The following is a 21,783-nucleotide window of genomic DNA, read 5'->3' as shown; positions in this document are numbered from 1 at the left end:
GCCGCCAGCAGCAGCGGCAGCAGCGGCAACAGCCCCAGCCTCAAGGCCAGGTAGGGAGGGTGGGCGGCGGGGTCCTGGTGGGCCAGGAAAGGCCGGGGATGCATTTGGGGCCTTCGTCCCTGTGCAGCACCACCCAGGGGTCCGGATCGGGCTGGGGGCCCTCTACTCGTCTCCTCTCCCTCGTCCGCGCCGGGAGAGGCGGCTGATGACTTCTGTAGGGTGGTCTCGGGGTAGGTGGGGGCGCCCAGGGCAGGATTCGCGCCTGGGACTGGTCGTGGACGTGGGTCTAGGCGGGAGTCGTGGGTCTCCGTCACCTCCCGGGTCCTGGGCTCTCACAGGGTGAAGTTTGGGTTCGTGGCTGAACTTGGCGATCACGGAGACCCGAGACCGTCTCTGAGGGGGCTTAGGGGGGATCTGAGGAGTTCGGGGCAGTGACATTCCATTGTATTGGAACCGACAATGTGGTCTTGGGGGCCCCGGCAATGTGAGGGTGGGGGAGGCGGGAGAGGAAGAGGCGCCAAGCCTGACGCGTCCCTGACGTTGGGGGACCCGGGAAGACTGGGCTGCGGGAGAACCCCCGGGGCGTGGAGCCCCGGGAGGGGTCCTGGTGGCGCGGGAACGCTGCGCCGGGCTGGGTGACATATGTTTGCAGTGGTGGCCAAGATTAAGCTATTTCTCTTCCACGCGTTCAAAGTTACTCTTTGGTTTCCTCTCCTTTCAACAACAGCAGGAAGTAAGGGATCTCTCTTTGCCTTCTGTGCCTTGGGGTGACTGAAAGTTGGGAAGAAATTGGAGAGGGGCGTCAGTGAAGGCCATAAAGGCTGGAGAACAGAAGCATAAGCATGCTTCTCCATCTCGGCTTCTGAAGTCCTGGTTCGTTATGTAGCGCGGGGTTCAAGAGTTCATCTTTGCCCCTGCGTGACCAAGGGAATCTAAAATGTTGACTCTTACTAGATATTTAAGCTCGCGGAAAATGTGTAGTAGTGCCACACTGTGAAACGGTCATTTGAATGGTAACTGGAAGGCGTGGTCTGGTTTGGCTGATTCGGGAGCGGGGTGTTTTAAAGCCACCTCTGCCGAACAATGCGGAATCTGGTAGGTGCAGTTTCTGATTACAAGGACCAGGGAGGGAATCCTGGGTTGCTAATGACTTCATCCTCAACTACCAACAGGAAGCTTCGTGGCTTTATGATCTCATCAGATTTTTTCATTATTGTCACGACAGAAGTGAACTTTTTTTTTCTACTTTGTATATTACAGTGTTCTCTAGGTTATTTTCTTTGTTTTTATGAAAGTTCTACATTCACTATTTGGAAAATAGTGCGAAGAATAGCTGGTCTTTGTCTTAGTAGTACCTTGGGATGATTGTGAGAGAATGAGAAAAATTTGGTTTGAGAAAAGGGAAATAAGCTTCCTTAGAAAATTTTAGGCCCTTTGTTTAAAAGACCCGGATTAAAAAAATAATAATAATGTGATGTGTCAGTTTGGTGCTAAATACCTAAATGCTGAAACCTTTTAGAAAGTCACTACTGTATCATATACAATGAAGACATTTTAAGTTTTATGAAAGATTTTTAGCACGTTTCACATTATTATTATTATTTTGGCGATTTGACTATCATTTTTCAAATAGCTTTTGCCGTTGAAAATGATAATTTACAAATTAAAATTACTTTTTGTTCAGTGAACAGTAGAGATAGTTATTTGTGCATAATTTTTTGTTTTAAATGAAAACAATGTTTTATTAGGTATATGCAACAAATGCTACCTAGTTATTTCTGTTGTTTCTTTTAGCAGAATACTTCTGAGGCAAGACTCTAAAATCTACTTGTCATATTTTCCAAATGTTATTTATCAAAGTAACAAAGAATGACTTCCCAAACACATTTGAAAACAGTAAGTAGATTCATTTGGAACAGATAATCTAAAAGAGATTTATTTTCTGTTTATTGGAAGTTATTGATTTTTAAATGCTAAGCCCCCACCCCTAAAATATATTTTGGGGGTGGAGTCAGCTAAATTATACCATAGAAAATGCAGGCTTTCCCCCTCCCCCACCAACTTGCTTTGTTAACATCTTGTGTGAGGATCAGGCCATCTGTACAGGGTTACACACACTTCTTAATTGTACCTCATTTTATTCCTTAAACTGTGCAATGTCTTCTTTCATCACTTATATAGAAAATACTGAGTCTGAAATATGCCCTGTAAGTCTTTCGGTATTCTGTGTTTTCAGAAGCTTATTCATATTTTTATAACATTTTAAAGAGCTTTTTCATAATTCATGTATCAGTTGAATGTTTTTGTTCCCCTTTGTGGCAGTTTCTTCTGGAAGGTGCAAATGAGTACTAGTTGTGATGATGTAATATGGATACTTATCCATAAAGAATTAGCCTGTCTGTCACCTTGTTTTCAGTAACCTATTCAGAAGCTAACAGATGGTAATAACATTCAGTTGTTACTGGCTTGAGATCTAGCCTCCTATTTTCTGTTTGCTTGGTCCTGAAATGGAGCATTTTCATCAGTTGTTGGGGGAAAAGCATGGTAAACAATTTTTCATGAGTTTGAAATAATACTTTTTTAATATAACAGCGCCATCAGATAAAAGGTATTTCTGTTGTTTTTAACCATTGAGCAATAAAGCGCTAATGGGAAAGGAAACCCCAGGATTTTACCTTTAATAGGGTATATAGAGAGCTTTCTGAATATTTTTAAAATAGTACTTGCCGGGCACATGATAAGTTCAGGGATAAAAACTGGTCATATAAATCTCCATTTATTTGTTCTTTTCTCAGTTTTAGGGACCAAATCTTTGCCTCTCACCATGGAGTTGAGATACTTTTGTAGGGTTGTTGTAGACAGTATATATACCTTTGCATGCTTCTGTAAATCAGATGACCATCGGGAAGCTGCAGACCGGCTGCCTTTTCTCTACTTCATATTTATATCTTTTATAGAACAGGAAGAGAGAAGTGATTTCATCGTGGTTATGATAGTTGTGTTTATGTTTGACCATGCACCAGATTGTGATTAAATGGAAATATTTTGTTTTAAAATATATTTATATTTGTGTTTGCCTTTCTAACTTGAAATAATTTTTTTTTTGCCACCAGTTTTTAGAATTTCCTAATATAAAAGTTTTTTCTGATTATAGTATGACCGTGTAATGAGTGTGATACGTACTCCTTCAAAAAACAATGATTAGCTTCTCTAGAAAAGGTCTGCTACTATATTAAGGAATTTTTGAATAAGTTTTACAGCTAGAGTTCCCCTTAAGGCTTTTGGAAAAAAAACCTTTTAAGATCATAATTTATGAGGAATAGGGACGATCCCAAATTAGTGAAATGTTATTTTAAACAAACTTCTGTTGTTCAGAAAGTACTTTCCCTTAGAAGCAATGTTGTAAGTAATAGTAGCTATCACTTACTAGGCAACTAATGTGTGCTAGCCACTGTTTTAAGTAATATATGCACACGTACACATGCACACTGTTTAATCTTCACAGCAATCCTCTGAGGTAGGTTTATTTTTACATTTTATGAATGAGGAAACCAAGGCATAGAGACATTAAGTAATATTACAGCCACATAGTAAGTAGTGGAACTGAGATTTAATCCTGGGCATTATGGATCTGGAGCATGCATGTTTAATTACTGTACTGTAGTACTTCATGGTAAGATAGTCTAATGCTGTAATCTACCTATATTATGGGTTAAATGAGCTTCTGTAGCTGGCCTGAAAACCTAACCATTATTAATATATTTATTTCAGTGTTCTTTGTTATCATTCACCATTTTTTTCCTAATTGAAACATGCTTCCTTTTGCTTCATAGCACTGTACTTTGCTGGATTTCCTCCTACCTCTCTGGCCCACTACTTTCCCTTATTCTTCATTAGTTCTTACTCTTCTAATCTCTACACGTTGTTGTTTCCCCAGGGCTTTGGACTGATATGATTTCTTGTCCATTATGTGCTTTCTCCTGAGAACATCACATCATGCCCATGGCTTTAGATATCATCTCTGGAGATGTCCGTATATGTGGCTAAAGCCCAAACCCTCCTAATCCAGCTACCTCTCTGAACTTTTCCTTGGGTATATAATGGGCATTTAGTGATGAGTTCATGCTTTCCCCACTCATTCCACCTCTGTCTAATGAGGCCCATCTCAGTCACACCTCTATTCACCTGGTTGCTCAGGCCAGACCTTGGGAGTTGTGTGTGCTCAATCTCCAAGCCCTACTGTTTTATCTCTTAAATATACCTTGAAATTGCCTACATTTTTTGTTTCTGCTGCTCCACTCTATTCAAGCCACTATTATTTTTTATTTAGATAACTGAAGTAGCCTCCTAAGTCATCTTGAACCTTTTCTTTCCTTTCTTCAATTCATTCTCCTCATGGCTTCCAAGGTGATTAAAAAAATAAATAAACCTACCAGTGTGATATTTTGTTCCTTTGCTTAAAACTTTTCCATTGCTACTCCTATATCTTAGAGTCAAGTTTTTTAAAATCTGTAATATGCTGTATATGGCCCCATTTTAAATTTCTTGGTTCATCCTAAATTCTTTCCTCCTCTAAAATCTTCATGCTGTTACCTCCACCTAGATAACTCTTTCCCCACATCCCAAACTGACATCTTAAGGTACCTCATGTTAGAAACGTACTGCATTCCAACCCCTGCCCCCTGTTATTTTGTGCAATGGTATGTGTTGACAGTACATTTTACTGTATTTTCATATAACAGTTAGAAATATAATTACATATCTATATGCTGCTTATGTAATAGATATCTGCCTCTTTAGAATGGAAGTTCTTGGAGGGATACTATCTGTTTTATTTACTGCTGTATATTTAGTACTTAACTATAGTGTCTGGCATATTGTTGGGACTTAATGCACTATTTATGACATGAAAGCAAAAACTGCCTTAGTGTGGGAATTGGAATCCCTTTTCTTCCTGCTGCAGCCTCTAGTGCCATTCCCTGTCTACCTGCTCTACCCTGTATTAGGGAGCAAGATGAAGGGTTTAAGGCATTTGCGATTATCATTGCTTAGAAGTGTGGGGATGTATAGGATGCTGCTTGCTTTCTACCTTTTCTTGCTATACTCTCTGGAACAATGAGTATTAAAATGTGTCTAGCAAAATATAGTCCAAGTTTTTTCTTTCATTTGTTAAACAAATATTTGAGTGCCCACTGTATGTAAGGCACTGTTGCCTTTATCCTTAATTATTATATTTCTGTAGTGAAAACTTGAGAAATCAAATGGCAAGCCTTCATTGACTCAGTAAAATGTACTGAGCATTTCTGAATTTCTGTTGCTAAGCTAAGTTCTCCACAAAAATGTCCTGCTTCTCAAAGAACTTGTGATCCGGAAGGGTGACAGGGTAACTTGCTGCTTCTCTGCTTGGCTTCTAAATGTTGACATGCCCAGGAGCTTGGAATTTCATCCTTTTATCTTCTCCACTCATCCTTAGTGAAGTTGCCATATATGTCAAATGACTTCCAAATTTATACCTCTAGATTCATATCTGGCTGCCTCTTTATCATCTCCACTTGGATATTGAATAGATATTTCAAACATAGTATGTCTAAAACATGGATATCACTTTAACCCCTAACCTGGTCCTCCTTTAGTCTTCCCACTTCAGTAAATAATACTACCATTAACTTTGTAACTCAGGTCTAAAAGGTTGGAGCAGTCTGTAATTCATTTCTTTCCTCTCATATCCACTCCTTTAGTAAATCTTGTTTGTTTGATCTCCATATCCATAATTTCCCATATGTACTGTTACACTTGCTCTCTATTGCTTTCCTTGCTTCCACCTTAGCCCTTATAGAGTTTATTAAGCATGCAACAGCCACAGTTAACATTTCAAAATATAAACCAGGTAGTGTCATTACCCTGCTTAAAATCTGCTTACTCAAGGGGAAAATCCAAAGTCTCTCTCATGGCCTACATGATCTGAGCCTCAGCTAATTCTGAGCCTCAGCCATTCTCCAACCTCATCATTCCACTCCCACCACCAACCTTCAGTTACATTGGCCTAATTTCTCTTCCTAAAACATGCTAAGATTACGTATGTCTTAGGAATTTTTCACTGGCTGTTGTATTTATCTAGAATTGTCTTTACAGGTCGTTGCTGCTGCATTTGGACATTCAGGTCTTCCAGATATACCTCTTCAAAAAGGCCTTCTCTGACTGCCCTATCTAAAGTAACTGATTATTATATCACAGTTTTTCTTGATAGCATTATCACTTTCTGAGGTAACTTCATAAATTTGTATGTATCATTTATTGCTACCCTTTTCCTAGACCTCTGACCGCCACAAATAGAATGCATGTTCCATGAGAACAGGGATCTTGTCTGTTTCACTCACATGTGTAGAAGGCAGTTTACAGTAATGTTTGATAGTATAAGCCCTGAAGTCTAAGGTGTTTTTTTTTTACATTTTGACTCTACTACTTGGAATACGATCTTAAAGAAGTTTCTTAATCTCTCTGCCTGATGTTCCTTGTGTAAAGTGAGGATGCTGTTTAGAGTTCTTGAGGATTAAATGAGAACTCAGAAGTGGTGAGAATGGTGTCCAGCATATAGAATAATATATAGAATAGCATGTAATAATATGTAGAATAGCATGTAAAATATTAGCTTTATTATCAACACTTAGAATAATATCTAGCACATTGTTATGTGCCCATTATACCATCAGTGGATGAATAAAATATACTATTAAGCAGAATATTTGTTTAAGGTATAAAAATGCTTTGGGACTTAGAGGGGAAATTATATTAGGTTCAAAGGGATTGTGGAAATGTTTGTCGGTTATATTGCATACAAACATAATTATTGTTAATGTTGCATAAATGGAATAAGGGATTAGTAGAAAGGAGTGTCCAAGAGCAAGTGTTCCAAAGGAGGAAGAAGTGAAATCTATTAGACCAGCATCACTTCTACCACAGTCTACTGGTCCCAGTGCAGAGTTATGGGAGGGAGACTGTACAAAGGTGTGTTTCATTGGGGAGGTCACTGGAGGAGTAACACTACCCCACGGGGTCAGTACTTGACTGTAGAAGGCTTTGAGACAGGCCATGGAGTTCAGTCTCTACAGCCTATCAGGAGCTTTGAAAGGTTTTTGAGAAGGATGACAATGATATAAGCAAAAAAGTGTTTTAATAAGATTAATTTGGTAGTCAAGGTACAGAATAGATTAGAACTGAAGAGGTAGAAAACTGGATACTAAATAAGAGGCAGTTCATCAGACCAGACAGGAGGGAGGTTGTATTATTCAGGATTCTCCAGAGAAACAACCAATAGGGTTGGGAGGGAGGGAGGGAGGGTATGTGTGTGTGAGAGACAGAGACAGAGACAGAGACAGAGACAGAGACAGAGACAGAATTTATGCAGGCTGAGTAGTTCCATGATCTGTTTGCAGACCAGGAAAGCCTGTGGTGTGATTCAGTCTGAGTTCTAAGGCCTGAGAACCAGGGGAGCCCATGATATAAATTCTAGTCTGAGGATAAAAGGAAATGAGAGGAGATGTCCCAGCTTGTGCAGTGATACAGGGAAAGTAGAAGGGGGCGGGCACTTTTTCCTCTTGCCTTTTATATCCAGGCTGTCAATAGCTTAGATGATGTCTTCTCATATTGGGGAGGGCAGCCTACTGAGTCCATGGATTCAAATTTTAAACTCATAGATACACCCAGAAACAATGGTTAATCTGGGTATACGATGGCCAGTCAAGTTAACACAAAATTCACCCATTAGAAGTCACCTTTGTCAGTTTTGCATAGGCATCTCCTTCAACAATATTTAATCTTTAAATAAAGACAATAACAAGGTCATAATTTCTTCTAACATGATACAACTATCTTGCATAGAACTGAAAACATGGAAATCTCTTCCCCAGAAGAGCGAGTAAAGTCCTTGTGTGTCATTTACTTTTCTCCTTGTTATCTCATAACTTAAATACTATGATATAAAATTTATATACTTAAGTGCCATGATCTAAAATCATACATCTTATGTTACGTGATAAAGAAATGAGGGGTAAAAATACAAAGAAACACACAGACACATCTATTCATAGCAAAATAAGGAGGAAATACTCACAAGCATTACAGTCTGTATTTCTTTAACTGGTTATGTGCTCATAGCTGATATTATAACTGCCTCTTCCACTACCCATTTGGTTTGTCTTCAGCAAGTACCTCAGCTGGTTATGCCTCTTTATTTAGTGGGGTTACCCAGACCCTCATTCCTGAAGGGTCTGGGTCATTATTAGTCCTTCCTGGATTGAGTTATTGTGGTTTTCCATTGACCTTAATCACAGTTCATGGTAATACTAACAGATGCTTTAAACGGTCCTCCTGTATTCCAGACATACTGTTCATTACCTCCATTGTGGAGTATTTTAATTTCCCCTTGGGGGTTGGGATCATTCACCCCATTCAACATCGTAACTCCCTTCTCTGCCTATTGATTCAAAGGCATAAGGAAACCAAAGTGCCTGGGTGGCAGTTTTAACTTCCAGTTCAATGGAGTCATTATTGGGTTTTCTGATGAAGCATTCCTCACTCCGGACTTTCGACCTCTAGGCCAGCAAAGCATAAGGTCACTGGAACTGGAAGCAAAAATTTTGCAAGTGGATCAGCAGGGGTGTTAGTGAGTGGTGCCACTTCCATTCTACTCCTTAATTCCTGGACCTGTGAATCCTGGCTATCAGAGAAATAGTACTAGGCAACAGATGCTGATTCATAGGTAGCCTTCTGGAGAACCTTCTGGAGAACCAGGCCTGCAAGGTATTGCCAACTAGCTGGTGCTGGAACTAAGTCTTCAATAGGCCATTTCACCATTCTGTCAATCTAGCTACTTCATGATGTTGGAGAACCTGGTAAAGCCAGTGAATTGATTGCATAAGCACAGGCCCATACCTGCACTTCTTTTGCTGTGAAGTAAATGTCTTGATCATAAGCATTGCTGTATGGAATATTATGATGGTGGATAAGGCATTGGCATTCTGTAAGTTCACAGATGGTAGTTTTGGCAGAATCACTGGATACAAGGAAAGGAAATCTATATCCAGAGTAAGTATCTATTTAAGTAAGAACAAATGTTCCTGTTTTGATGATGAAATCTGTCCAATGTAATAAACCTGCCACCAGGTACTGGCTGATCACTCTGGGAAATGGTGCCATATCAGGTGCTCAGTGTTGGTCTCTGTTGCTGGCAGATGGGGCACTCAGCACTGGCCATAACCAGATTGGCCTTGGTGGTAGAAAGCCATGTTGCTGAGCCCATGCATAACCTCTCTCCCAGCAACCATGGCCATTTTATTCATGAGCCTTGGGGTGGCTGCAGAAAGAGGCTAATTGGTATCTACAGAAAGCCAGTCATTCTGTCCACCAGATGGTTAAAATCCTCCTCTGCTGAGCTCACCCTTTAGTGAACATTCACATGGAACACAAATAGCATCATTTTGTTTTTCTTTTTTCTTTTCTTTTGCCTATTTAGAGAGGTCAATATATCTCTTCCCCGCATTTCTTTGTCACCAGTTTTCCAATCATGTTCCTTCCAAATCCCTGACCATCTAGCCAACCATTAGCCATAGCACATTAATCAGTATATAACTGACCATTTCTCCTTCTAAGCTAAGTGGACAACCCAGTGCAGTGTTGAAGTTCTGCCCATTAAGAGGATTTCCATTTACTACTATTCTTCAGAGATGTTCCAGAGAAGGGCTGTAGTGCTACAGTTGTCTACTTTCAGGTGATGGCTGCATTATCTTACAGAACCACCTGTAAACCCAAGTCTTCTCTTCCTCTCTCAACTGATAGTAAGGGTTCAGACTAGGAGAGAGAAGGCGGTGTGGCAGGAGTGGGGACCGTGGGCATTTGGACTACTTGTTAATGTAACTTGTGCCTTCAGGGCTTACTTGGCCCGATCACATATATACCACTTCTATTTGATGATGGAATGCTGCTGTGCTTGCCCAACTTTTGTCTTGATGGGTCAGATAACATCCAGTTTATGACGGGTAGTTTAGGTCACATGGTAACTTGGTGGCTCACGGATGTCCAGTTTCTTCTAAGGCCCAGTAATAGGCCAAGAGCTCTTTTTCAAGAGTAGAGTAGTTAACTGCAGACTGTAGCCAGGCGTTGCGCCAAAATCCTAAAGGCTTGTGCTGCGATTCACCTATAGGGGCCAGCCAAAGGCACCAAACAACATTCCTGTCTGTCACTGACACGTCAGCACCATGGATCTGTTGGATCATATGGCCCAAGTGGCAGAGCACCTTGCACAGCAGCCTGGACCTGTTGCAGGACCTTCTCTTGTCACTCAAAACTAGCAGCTTTTCAGGTCACTCTGTAAATGAGCCAAAATAACACACCTAAATGAGGAATATGTTGCCCCTAAAACTGTGACCACAGATTCTCTCTTTCCTTCTCTGTCTCTCTCATCTCTGGTTAAAACTTTTTTTTTAGTGGCAGCAGGAATGCTCTTATCTAGGGGTCTTTCAGCTGTTTCCTCTGCTGGGACCACTCTTCTCTCTGATAATCTGCATATCTTTCTCCCTCACTTCATTCAGTTCAAAATGTCACATTGTTAGAGAGGTCTGTCTATAGTCCCCTCAGTGGAATCATATCCATCCACCTAACCCACCCACATCTCTGTGTAGCCCGATACCCTGCTGTAAGTTTCTTCATAGCACTTATCAATCTTTGATATTAAGTATTTTTCTGTTCTTGATTATTGTTGGTCCCTGACTGTTAATATGGGTGTTTCTAGACAGTCCAACTTGAGCTGTTTTTTCCCATCATATATTGTCATATAAGTGCTCAATAAATATTGATTTAATAAAGAATATATTTAGTGCTGGAATATATTCTGCTTTGATGTAGCATGTAATATTTCATAGTTTAATTTTGGCCTTCATAAGTTTTAAGTTTCTTTAGGGATCCTGACCATGTAAGGTTGTCCTATGTTAGTCGGCCTGTAGGCATTTATGGGGTGTAACTAAGCATAAAATAATGAAATTTTCATATGACTTAATGCCATCATTCTCATTATAGTTCTGTGTGATCATTGATCCTATTTAAATAACTTGAGAGAAGATTTGTCTGACCCAGCGAAGCATGGCAAAGACAAAAATGTGGATTAGCTAAAATACTTTTGCTTAGATCTGCTTAAATTAGGTGGCTTAATATTTTAAAACATTTCTCGTATTGAGCGAAATGCAAGATGAATATTACTCTGGTAAAGCAGCTGGTACTGTCCTCATTTAAACAGACATAAGACAATTTAAGTTAGAGTTTGACTTTGCCAGAGCCACAAAGAGTGTAGTAGAAAAATGCCAAAATTTTTTAAAGGGTAAACCACTTAGAAGTTGATTTTCTATACTACAAACAATAACATTTTTATTATGGAAAATTTCAAACCAGAATGGAATAATGAATCCCTATTTGTCCATTATCCAGTTTCAACAATTCCAACACATGGTCAGTCTTGTTTCACATATATCCCCACCTACTTTCTCTACTTTGTCCTTGCTCTGGATAATTTCAAAGCAAATATCAGGCCATGTGTGTATCTCTTTCAATCATAGTATATCTCTGAAAGATAATTGGGGGTAGGGTTAAGGGACCAAAAAGGGATATTGAGACACTGGGTGAGTAGCAGCAGTGGGAATCCACTTCTAGTCCTATGAAGGGGCAGTAGTTTTTGGAGCTCAGAAGGAGCTGTAGTTGTGCAGGGGGATGCAGCATGGCTTGAACCATGGTTGTGTTACAAGGGAATGGACAAATAGACTTCTCTCTTCTGCCTTCTGATCTTCTGCAGAACTGACCTCTGGTGGCCCCTAGAGACCCTAGGTGATGCAGTGTATAGGAGGACCTATGCTCTAAGGTACCCTTAAAAATTAACAGATTAAGGCCCAAAGAAGCTATAAATTGCCCAGGGTTCCCTTAGAGATAGTGAATCTAGGCCATTTGACTCCTTTGGCACCTTTTTAAAAAATTAACAGCTTTATTGAGATTAATTTACATACCATCTATACAATTCAATGATTTTTAGTATCTTTACATTGCCACAGTGTCACCAAAATCTACTCTTTGAATGTTTTCATCATCCCAACAAGAAACCTCATGCCCATTTATAGTCACTCTCCATTCTCACCTCTAGCTCTAGGCAACCATTAATTGATTTTCTGTCTCTAGATTTGCCATTTTTTGTACATTTCATATAAATGGAATCGTAAAATGTGTTCGTGTTTGGCTTCTTTGGCTAACCATAATGCTTTTGAGATTCACCTATGTTGTAGTATGTATCAGTACATGTAAGTACTTATAGTGGGATACTATCCCATTGGATAGCTAGAGCCCGTTTTGTTTATCCATTCACTGGTTAACAGATATTTGGGTGGTTTTCATTTTTTGGCTCTTGTGAATAATGCTGCTGTGAACATTTGTATAAAAGTATTTATTTGAACATATGATTCATTTTCTATGAGTAGATACCTAGAAGTGGAAATGTTAGGTCATATGATAATTCTGTGTTTAACATTTTGAGGAACTGCCAAATTTGTTTTCTAAAGTGGCTGCACCGTTTTACATTCCCACCAGCAATGTATGAGGGTTCTAGTTTCTCCTCATCCTTGTCAACACTCATATCTTTTCAATTATAGTTATTAATATCCTGAAAAGTTCACCATCTTTACCACATATTTATCTCTTCTCCCATGATTTTTTGCAAAGTGAGTGTTAAGAGAGAAGTGTCTTTTATTATCAACAACTTTGTTATTTTCAGTTTTTTAAACTAAGAGACATTGCTCTAGAATTACTCAGCATTTGGTAGCCAGGTTTATTAAACTCTGCATCCCTTAACATTTATTTTTAAAGCAAATTTTAGTGAAACTTGAAGCTAGTTGGGTGGTAACGTGTATATGAGGGGTGGTAGTTATGATGTTGAAAGCTATATTTGATTTTAGGATTCCGTTTGCTTTCAGTTTTAGTTTAGGAACTGAGGGAAGTTTTTTAGCAGATAGCAGCTGCAGTCTCACCTTATAAAAATGTATTTAGTCACTCCCATGCTTAAAAATCGTTCAGTTGTTTTCCATTGCACTTGGAATAAAATCCAAGCTCCTTACTGTGCCCACAAGGCTTTTCATGTCTACCCTTGCCAGCTACCTCTCCAGCTGAATGAATCTCCTGCCACTTTCTCTTCCCTCAGTACACTAAAAGCATGCTCATCTTCTTTTAGCTTCCCCATGTTGCAGACTCTTTCCCACCTCAGGCCTTTGCATAATTTTTTCCTCTTCACTTTCTCTGGTTTGGCATAGGGTTAGCTTAATATTCCCTTTTTATGGAGACCTGCTGATCACTGTGTGCTCCAAAAACAGCGTCCCCATAGCTTCTTTCTTCAGCCCATTTCTGATATAGGATACTCTTGGGCAGTTTTACCCACTTTAATGACTTCAGAAATATCCATTTGGTAATGATTCCCAATTTTTTATTTCCAACTCAAATTCTTTCCTAAGTTCTAAGTAGGAATTTTCATTAGTGCTCTTTTGAATATTTCTCACTATGTCTCTTAAGAATGCCTCACCTCAAACTTAATGCATCTAAAATCGAACTCTTCCACATTTCAGTCTTATGGGTGGTTCACCTCCATCTTCCCTCACAATTCATATTTACCAAGTTTGTCAATTCTAATTTTTAAGAGTTCTCAAGTGGCTAACTTGCCACTGTTCTGTCTTAAGATTTTTTATATGGATTTTTGCAGTAGGATCTTGACCTTCCTGCCTTCAGGCTTGCTTGCTCTTCCACACTGCTTATCAGATTATCCTTTTAAGATAGTGATTCTCTACTGCTGGTACATAGTAGAATTGCTGTAAGAGCTTTTTCAGAGTGACTTACAGGGTCCCATCTCAGAATTACAAATAACTTCTGGAAGTGAGAATGAGGAGTATATAGTTTGAAAAAACCCAGCGGTACTCAGCTATCATTTCCTAAAGGTAAGCCTTCTCATACTGTGTTATTTTTGTTTATTTATTTACTTATGACTTTTTATATTTGTATCTTCTAGTACTTAGCATAATATTTGGCAGTCTCTGTCAGTTGTATAAATGCAGACCTCACGTTTAGATACAGTAATAATAGCATTGGTTGAACATCATGTGCCAAATGTGTTAAATGCTGTATATATGCTTTATCATTTACTCTCCTACCAACCTTACGTAGGTGGGAGTTGTTAGTACCCATATTTTATAGTTGAGGAAACTGAGACATAGAAAAACTATGTGGTTAACCCCAAGTTGCAGAATTTGTAAAGTACAGAACTGGATTTGAATTCTGTGGCCTATGTGCAAAGTCTTTGCTTTTATACAGCTCTTACATAGATAGTTTCATGGTTTATTTTTTCACATTCACAAATCATTCCTTAATAAGGGCTGATTATTATGTTAAGGTTTTTGTTTTTATTTCTCAGGCTATGATTAGCTAAAACAAAGATTTATAAAATATTTAACATTTAGATATGAGTATGACAGACATTCTGGAGTTCTACAAAGTTAATTCAGTGAACTCTGTTTATCTCTGTACTCAATTTTGAAGACAGATTTTATGTTAAAGAATACTGTGTGATAAATGAAGTAAAAATATTTAGATTAACTCAGAATATTATAAATACAAAGAACATCAGACTTCATACATAGCAAAACTGGGACTCCACAAGATAATAATGCGCTTTGCGGAAAGCCTTGAAACATGTTATTTAAAGAATCAAGACTGGAATCCGGGCCTCTGACCTCTAATCTAGGTTTCTTATCTTTCTCAACTATAAAAAGTTAATGTATGTAGAATAAAACAATATTTTCAGAGCTTAAAGAGAATTCTGTTTTTATTTTATCAGAATATATATTTTTTCAGAGGCCAAATTCTTTAACCACAGAGAAGAAACTTATATGACTACTTAAGGCAAAATCATTCATTCAGTGCTTAAGTAACTTATGATTTGTGTGCAAGTACTGGCTTGTTCACCTGGGATTTAACATATTTCATGGAATTTTTGATAATTGATTTTAAAACTTGGAATGTGTCTTATTTCTTAAGTATTATGGACATTAAAGTATGCTACCCAAGGATAGATTTGTATATGTTATTGATATCTGCATATAAGCCATAACATAACTTACTCTTAATATATTCAAAAGCATTTTTTCTTATGATCATATACCATCTTCACTGCAAAAATTGCCATTTTAGATGAGATTTTTGTGTCAGCTTTCTCATCTTAAAACTTAATTTTCTTTGTTAGACAAATTAGACTAAAATTAAGAAAGTTTAGGGGAAGTATGTTCAGACTTAAAGTAAATAAGGTAAAGAGTGGTAGCTGAATAATTAATCTCTTTTTTGTTTTTTTTGTCTGAGGAAAATGTCAGTTTTTAAATTTGGAATTTAAGCTACAGCACCTGAAGGAAAATGATACTCCCCCTTGTGAAATTCTGACCTTTCCTGTCCTCAAGATTGAGTCCATACCCCACTATGAATGTACGTGGAGGGGGATGGAAGGTTGAAGTTTTATGCTAGGCTGGGAAGATAAAGATTGAAGCAGTTGTGACTCTTATCCCTTGGCTCCTTCCTCTTCTCTAAGCCTTAGCTCTTGTAATGTTTGGAGTACATAGGGGGATGGTAAAAATACTGCCTCTCCTTGCCCACCCATCCAGGCCTTGGGGGCTAGGAAGGGCTATGCCATGGTGGTCCTTTATTAAATAAATGTATATTTATTCAAAGGAAATGTTACATTGGTTCAAATATGGAAATTTAAAACAAACACCATGTTTTGAGGCATTTTTTCCCCAAGATAAAATTGTTTTAAATTTGGCTTTTGTTTAAAAAGTAACCTCAACCAGATGGTGACCATCAGATTATCCTGAGGGTTAGTACCTTCTAAAACTTACTTTAAAACCATAAAAATATTACATAGAGATCACAAAAAATTATTTTATGGTATGTGAAGATGGGCCAGCCATAGGAGGTTGGAAACATGCATGACAGCAAGCCTGTCACCACCTTGTTTGATAATGTTGCAATTTCATGGAAAAAGGAGATACTTAGGGGTAAATTTAACAAAATACATGCAAGAATTATATACTAAACACTATAACAGATTAATGACAGAAATTAAAAACCTAAATAAGTAGAGAAAACATGGATTAGATGACTCAATACTTTTAAGATAGTAGTTTTCCCTAAAGTGATGTAGATTCAATGAAGTGTTTTCATAGAAATTGATAAGCTGGCTCTAAAATTTATATAGGAATACCTGGCATAGCCAAAACAATTTTGAAAAAGAACAAAACTGGAAGATTTGTAGAACTTGAATCCTTTATCAGACTGTGTGTTACTGGCCTTAGAACAGACATATTGGTCCATGTAACAGAATAGTTGAGACTAGAACCAAAAATATATGGCTAGTTGATTTTTTTTTTTTTTGACAGAGATGCCAAGGCATTTCAATAGTTCAAGAATAATCTTTTCAGTATACATTCCTGGGACAACTGCATATCCAAATTTAAAAAAAGAATTAATTTCAAGCTTTACCTCACACCTTGTATAAAAAATTAACTCCAAATGAATCATAGACCTAAATGGAAAAATTAATACTACAAAACTTCCAGAAGAAAACATAAGAGAAAATTGTTGAGATATTGGATTAGGCAAAGATTTCTTAGCTACAACACCAAATGTTCATAAAATAAATTCATAAAATTCATAAAATAAAAGATTGTTCTCTTCTAAATACATTGTTATGAGAATGAAAGCCACAGATTGGGAGAAAATATTTGCAAAACATATGAAAGGTTTGATTCCAGTATATTTAGGCAACTCCTAAATCTCAATAATAAAAAACGATGCAATAAAAATGGGCAAAAGATTTGAGTAGATAATTTACCAAAGAAGATTTCTGCATAGTAGATGAGCAAATGATGCTTAACATTGTTAATTACTACGGCAATGCAAATTAAAACTACAATGAGGTACCACTGTACACCAATTAGAATGGCTAAACATTTTTTTTTTTTAAAGAACCTACAAATTGATAATACCTAGTGTCAACGAAAATGCAGAGCAACTAGACCAGACCTGCATTGTTGTTGGGAATGTAAAAATTATAGCCATTGGAAAACAGGCAGTTTCTCTAAAGTTAAAAATATTACCATGTAACTCAGCCATACCTCTCCTATGTATTTACTCAAGTGAAATGGAAACTTATATTCACACAGAAACTTATACAGATGTTTATAGCAGCTTTATTTATAATTGCCAAAAATAGTAAAGAACCCCTAAAGAGCCCTCAACTGATGAATGGATTTGAAACAACCACCAATTTTTGGTACATCCATATAGTGGAATGCTGTTCAGCAATAAAAAATTACTGATATAACAACATGGATGAATCTCAAAGGCATTAAGCTACCTGAGAGAAGCTAGACAGAAAATGCTACATATTAAAGGATTCTATTTATTTGTCATGTGGAACAGGCGAAACTCTAAGGATAGAGAATAGAAGTGGTTGCCTGGGTCTAGAGGTGGTGGGAGGGGTTTGTTACTGAGGAGCACAGGGGAATCTTTTGTAGTGATGGAACTGTTTTCTCCCTTGTTTTTTGTAGTGTTGACACATTTCTCCAAACTCACTAACCTGTACTCTAGAAAGGGTGAATTTTATTGTATGCAAATTATACCATAATTTTTAAAGAAGTTAAAAATTCGAATCTTGACCCTTACATCACACTGTACATAAAGAGTATCTCAAAATGATTCATCGACCTAAACATAAAAGCTAAAACTTTTAGAAGAAAACAGGTGAATATATTAAGTGACAGGATACTAAAAGCACTTATTATAAAAGAAAATATTGATAGTTCAAGTTAATCAAAGATTAAAACCTTATTAAACAAACTCAGAAACAGTAGAATGGTTGTTGCCAGGGTCTTGGGGAAGGAAGAAATGGGGCATTGTTCAACAGATAAAAGGTTTCAGTTATGCAAGATGAATAAGTTCTCGAGATCTGTACAACATAGTGCACAGAGTTACCAATACTGTATTGTACAGTTTAAGTGGTAGCTCTCATGTTAAGTGCTCTTACCGTAATAAAATTAATTAAAACTTCTATTTAAAGACACTGGAAAATGAAAAAGCAAGCCGTCAGACTGGAAGAAGACATTCACAATACATACATCTGACAAAAAATGTCCAGAATACATAAAAAACAAAATACATAAAAAAAACCTCTTACAACCCAGTAAGACAGCTAACAACTCACTTTTTTTTAAGGGCAAAAAACTTGAACAAACTTCACAAGAGAAGCTAAAAGAATAGCCTATAAATCTAGAAAAAGGTGCCCTTCAGCATTTGTTATTAAGGAATGCAAATTAAACCACAATGAGATACCACTATATCTGTCTAGAATGGCCTAAATTAAGACGACTGAAAAGATCATATGGTCACAAGGATATAAAGCAAAAATCGAATGTTGATTCATTACTGATGATAATGTAAAATGGTACATGCACTTATCTCTGACCCAGTAATTCCACTCCAAATATTTAACTTAGAGAAATGACAACATATGTCCATAAAAGACTTGTATACAAATGTTCAGAGCAGGTTTATTCACATTAGTCCCTAACTGGAAACAACCCAGATGTCTATCAGTAGGCGAATGGATAAATGTATTGTGATATATTCATGCAATTCAAAGAAAAGGAATGAACTACTCGTGTATACGACAGCATGGTGTACCTCAAAAGAATACGGATTGTATGATTAAATTCATGTGAAATTCTGGAACAGGCAAACCTAAATGTTAGTGACATTAGCCTTATCAGTGGTTGTCTAGGGCCAGAGATGAGATGAAAAAGAGATTGACTTCAGAGGGGCATGAGAAACCTTTTGTTGTGATGGAAATGTTCTGTAAGTTGTTTGGGATTGTGATTATATTGGTGTATACATTTATCAAAAATGTGTACACATGGACCTACCTGTACACTTAACGATGTATTTTCTTACATGTAAATTATACCCTAATAAAATTCATTATTAAAGTTTAAAAAGATTTTAAAATAATGTTAAAATTGGATCTTAAAACAATCTAGTTCCTATATCTAATAACAGCCATCATAAATAATAATTACTTTTGAATCAGTATTCTAACTATATCCACTTAGTGTGATATGATCTTGGGACTGTGAAGAAATACTGACCTTTATTTAGATTTACTTAGATTTGTTTTTGGTAGAGGTTGTGTTATAGTATTTTCAAATAGAACTAAAGAGTAAATTTATTAATGTAGCTGTGAACTAGCATTCCAACTGTAAGAAAAGGGAGATACACATGTGAAATGGGGGAAGATGAGGAATAATTGGATTTGAATTAGAGTTGTCAGTTTGAACTCATGTTTTTAAAAAGACATGTATTTTCTTAGCTTTGTCTTCCAAAGGGGTCTAGAAGCAATGACACACTAGGCATTGAACATACCTGACACCCAGATCTTGGTTTCTAAATGCCATTGCCTACTAAATGGGCTCCTAGTAGAAATGGTTGACTTCAGGTCTGGTGCAGGGAAAATATCAAGGTGAGCCTGAAACATCTTGTGCTCTAAGGTAAGGATATGTTTGAGCCCCAAGGAGGACATGTCAGAAAGAGACAGGACTGAAAGGGCAAATTAAACATCAAGAATCTACAGTGATAAATTTTTTAAAAGTATAATATATATATTTCTGAATAAAATATATAAGTATATATAATATACATATAAGAGAAAAAGCAAAAAAAGGAAAGCTCATTTTTGTTTTACAGAAGAATGCTAACTTTAAAATATTGACGTGATGATGTCATTAGCAGCCTAACATTTCCAGTCCTCAGTGCAACAATTGAATTAAAGATCACAACTGAATGATGTCGAAAACCATTGGCTGTTGGGAAAAAGATATTTACACAGTTTTAAATACCTCAAAATTGCATACTAATTTCAAAGAAAAAATAACTACATGGAGAGATCTAACAAAGTACCTTAACCACCTCAAGTTGAACATCACCAATAATGAGAAACTGACATTGTGTGCATCTTCATGTGATGGGACAAGAAATATAAAACATCACTATATACTTCTCATGAGGTAGCAATCAGGTAAATCCAGAATTTGGGATAGCCTACTATTCAAGAAGATTGTCATGAAATCAAGAAGAGATCTGGGATTAAGGCCAGAGTGAGGGCACTGTTCTAAATTTAAAGAAACATAACCAAAAGCAGTTCTTGAATTTGATTGGATCATACATTGAAAGCTTTAAAAGTCCCATTTTGTCAATAATTGGGGGAAATTGGAATATGAGCTCTGTATTACATGCTTTAACTGACTTAAAGTTCTTTAAGTCTAATAACAATGTTTGGTTTACATAGGAGAATGTCCTGTTCCTAGGACATACAACTGAAGTATTTAAGAACAAAGTGTCATGATGTCCGCAAGTTATTTTCAAGTGGTTTAGTAAAAAAAGAAAAGTGTATATATGTATATGGAGAGAAAGACAAAACAAATGTAACAAAATGTTAACTGTTGAATCTTAAGTGACAGGTATATACTTTTTATTATACTATTCAGTATACTATTTCAGTGTTTTCTCTGGGTTTAAAATATTCAAAATAAAAAAGAGAAGAGAACATCTTGTTCTGAATGACTTTCAATGTATAAACTTGAAATTTTCTAGGTGAGTTTTTGGGAAATAATGTTAATGATCAATTTATTTGAACTATCTGAATGTTAGGATTGGAGGGACCTTAGAGATGATCTTGTTTAGTCCGTTATTCATACAGAGGAGGAAATTAGTCCTACAATAATTGAGTCACTTATTGAAATCAAACTGTAGGCCAGTAGTAGAGCTTGGATAATGAATTCAGCTTTTCTGATTTCCAGGATAGTGTTGTTCTTACTGTATCATGTTTTATCTCTCCCACTAAAAGGACTTTGGGAGGTAAAAATTGAATTAAGGAAAATACTATGTATCATTTTTCTTCCTAGAATATCTTCAATATATTTTCCCCATTTTGGCAGTATTGTCAGACTTGATCTGTTATTAGTCTATAGGTCGGGAATTTAGTCAAAAGACTTCTAATTTTGATAATTGCTCTCCTAGAAATTTTTTGAGAGCTATTTGTTTGGGCTATGTGTTTTTGATCACTTATTTTTATTTTCCTCTAGTTTAAGCTATGAAGAAGGACATCCCTCACACTCTGAAACAGATCTCCTTCAGAGACAGACTTTTGCAGCCTCTCATCAGCTTCCTGGATATCCTACCACACCTCAGCCAACTGGTAAAAATTCTCTTGTGAAATATAAAATGAATCTGTACATTTAGTGAATAAGGAAAAAAATCAGTTTTTACATGTTGGGTTATGAATGTGTGTGGGGGACAGAACAGTGCCATGGAAATTTTAACATGAAAATAAAAGCTTTGTCTTCTTTTTTAACTTTGTCTTTTTTTGATAGAGAATATCCGTATAATTAATTGGGAGATCTTTTTTCATGCATCTCTGTAAATTTTAAATGATAACAATGGTCAAATTAATATTTATTTGCTATTTCAAAACAAAACAGTTTAGAGTTGTAGAACTTTTGGCCTCAAATTTCAGAGATTCTTTTTTATTTAATTTAATTTTTTATTTTTTTTCAGAGATTGATTTTAAAAATAGGATCAGGACTATCATTTTATATTAATAATATTTTTACTTTG

The 21,783-nt window shown here is 36.9% G+C and overlaps 1 protein-coding gene across 3 annotated transcripts in view; it reads left to right on the top strand.

Annotated features, from left to right (window-relative positions):
- The first annotated feature begins 6 nt into the window (after positions 1-6).
- The window catches only part of QSER1 (glutamine and serine rich 1), a 61,573-nt gene continuing 39,796 nt past the window's right edge, over positions 7-21,783 (top strand). For 2 of the 3 annotated variants that reach the window (XM_011362527.2, XM_011362524.2), the window contains exons 1-2: positions 7-50; positions 21,252-21,364. The gene's annotated coding sequence lies outside the window, so the exon portion shown is untranslated. Of the gene's footprint in view, positions 51-1,821; positions 1,897-21,251; positions 21,365-21,783 lie in introns of those variants that run through there. The other variant, XM_011362525.2, reaches the window with a different exon arrangement.

This window comes from Pteropus vampyrus, unplaced genomic scaffold (assembly GCF_000151845.1).
Source record: "Pteropus vampyrus isolate Shadow unplaced genomic scaffold, Pvam_2.0 Scaffold76, whole genome shotgun sequence".
Taxonomy (NCBI): domain Eukaryota; kingdom Metazoa; phylum Chordata; class Mammalia; order Chiroptera; family Pteropodidae; genus Pteropus; species Pteropus vampyrus.
Note: the sequence above shows the minus strand (reverse complement) of the source record. Positions and strands in the feature narration are given on the sequence as shown.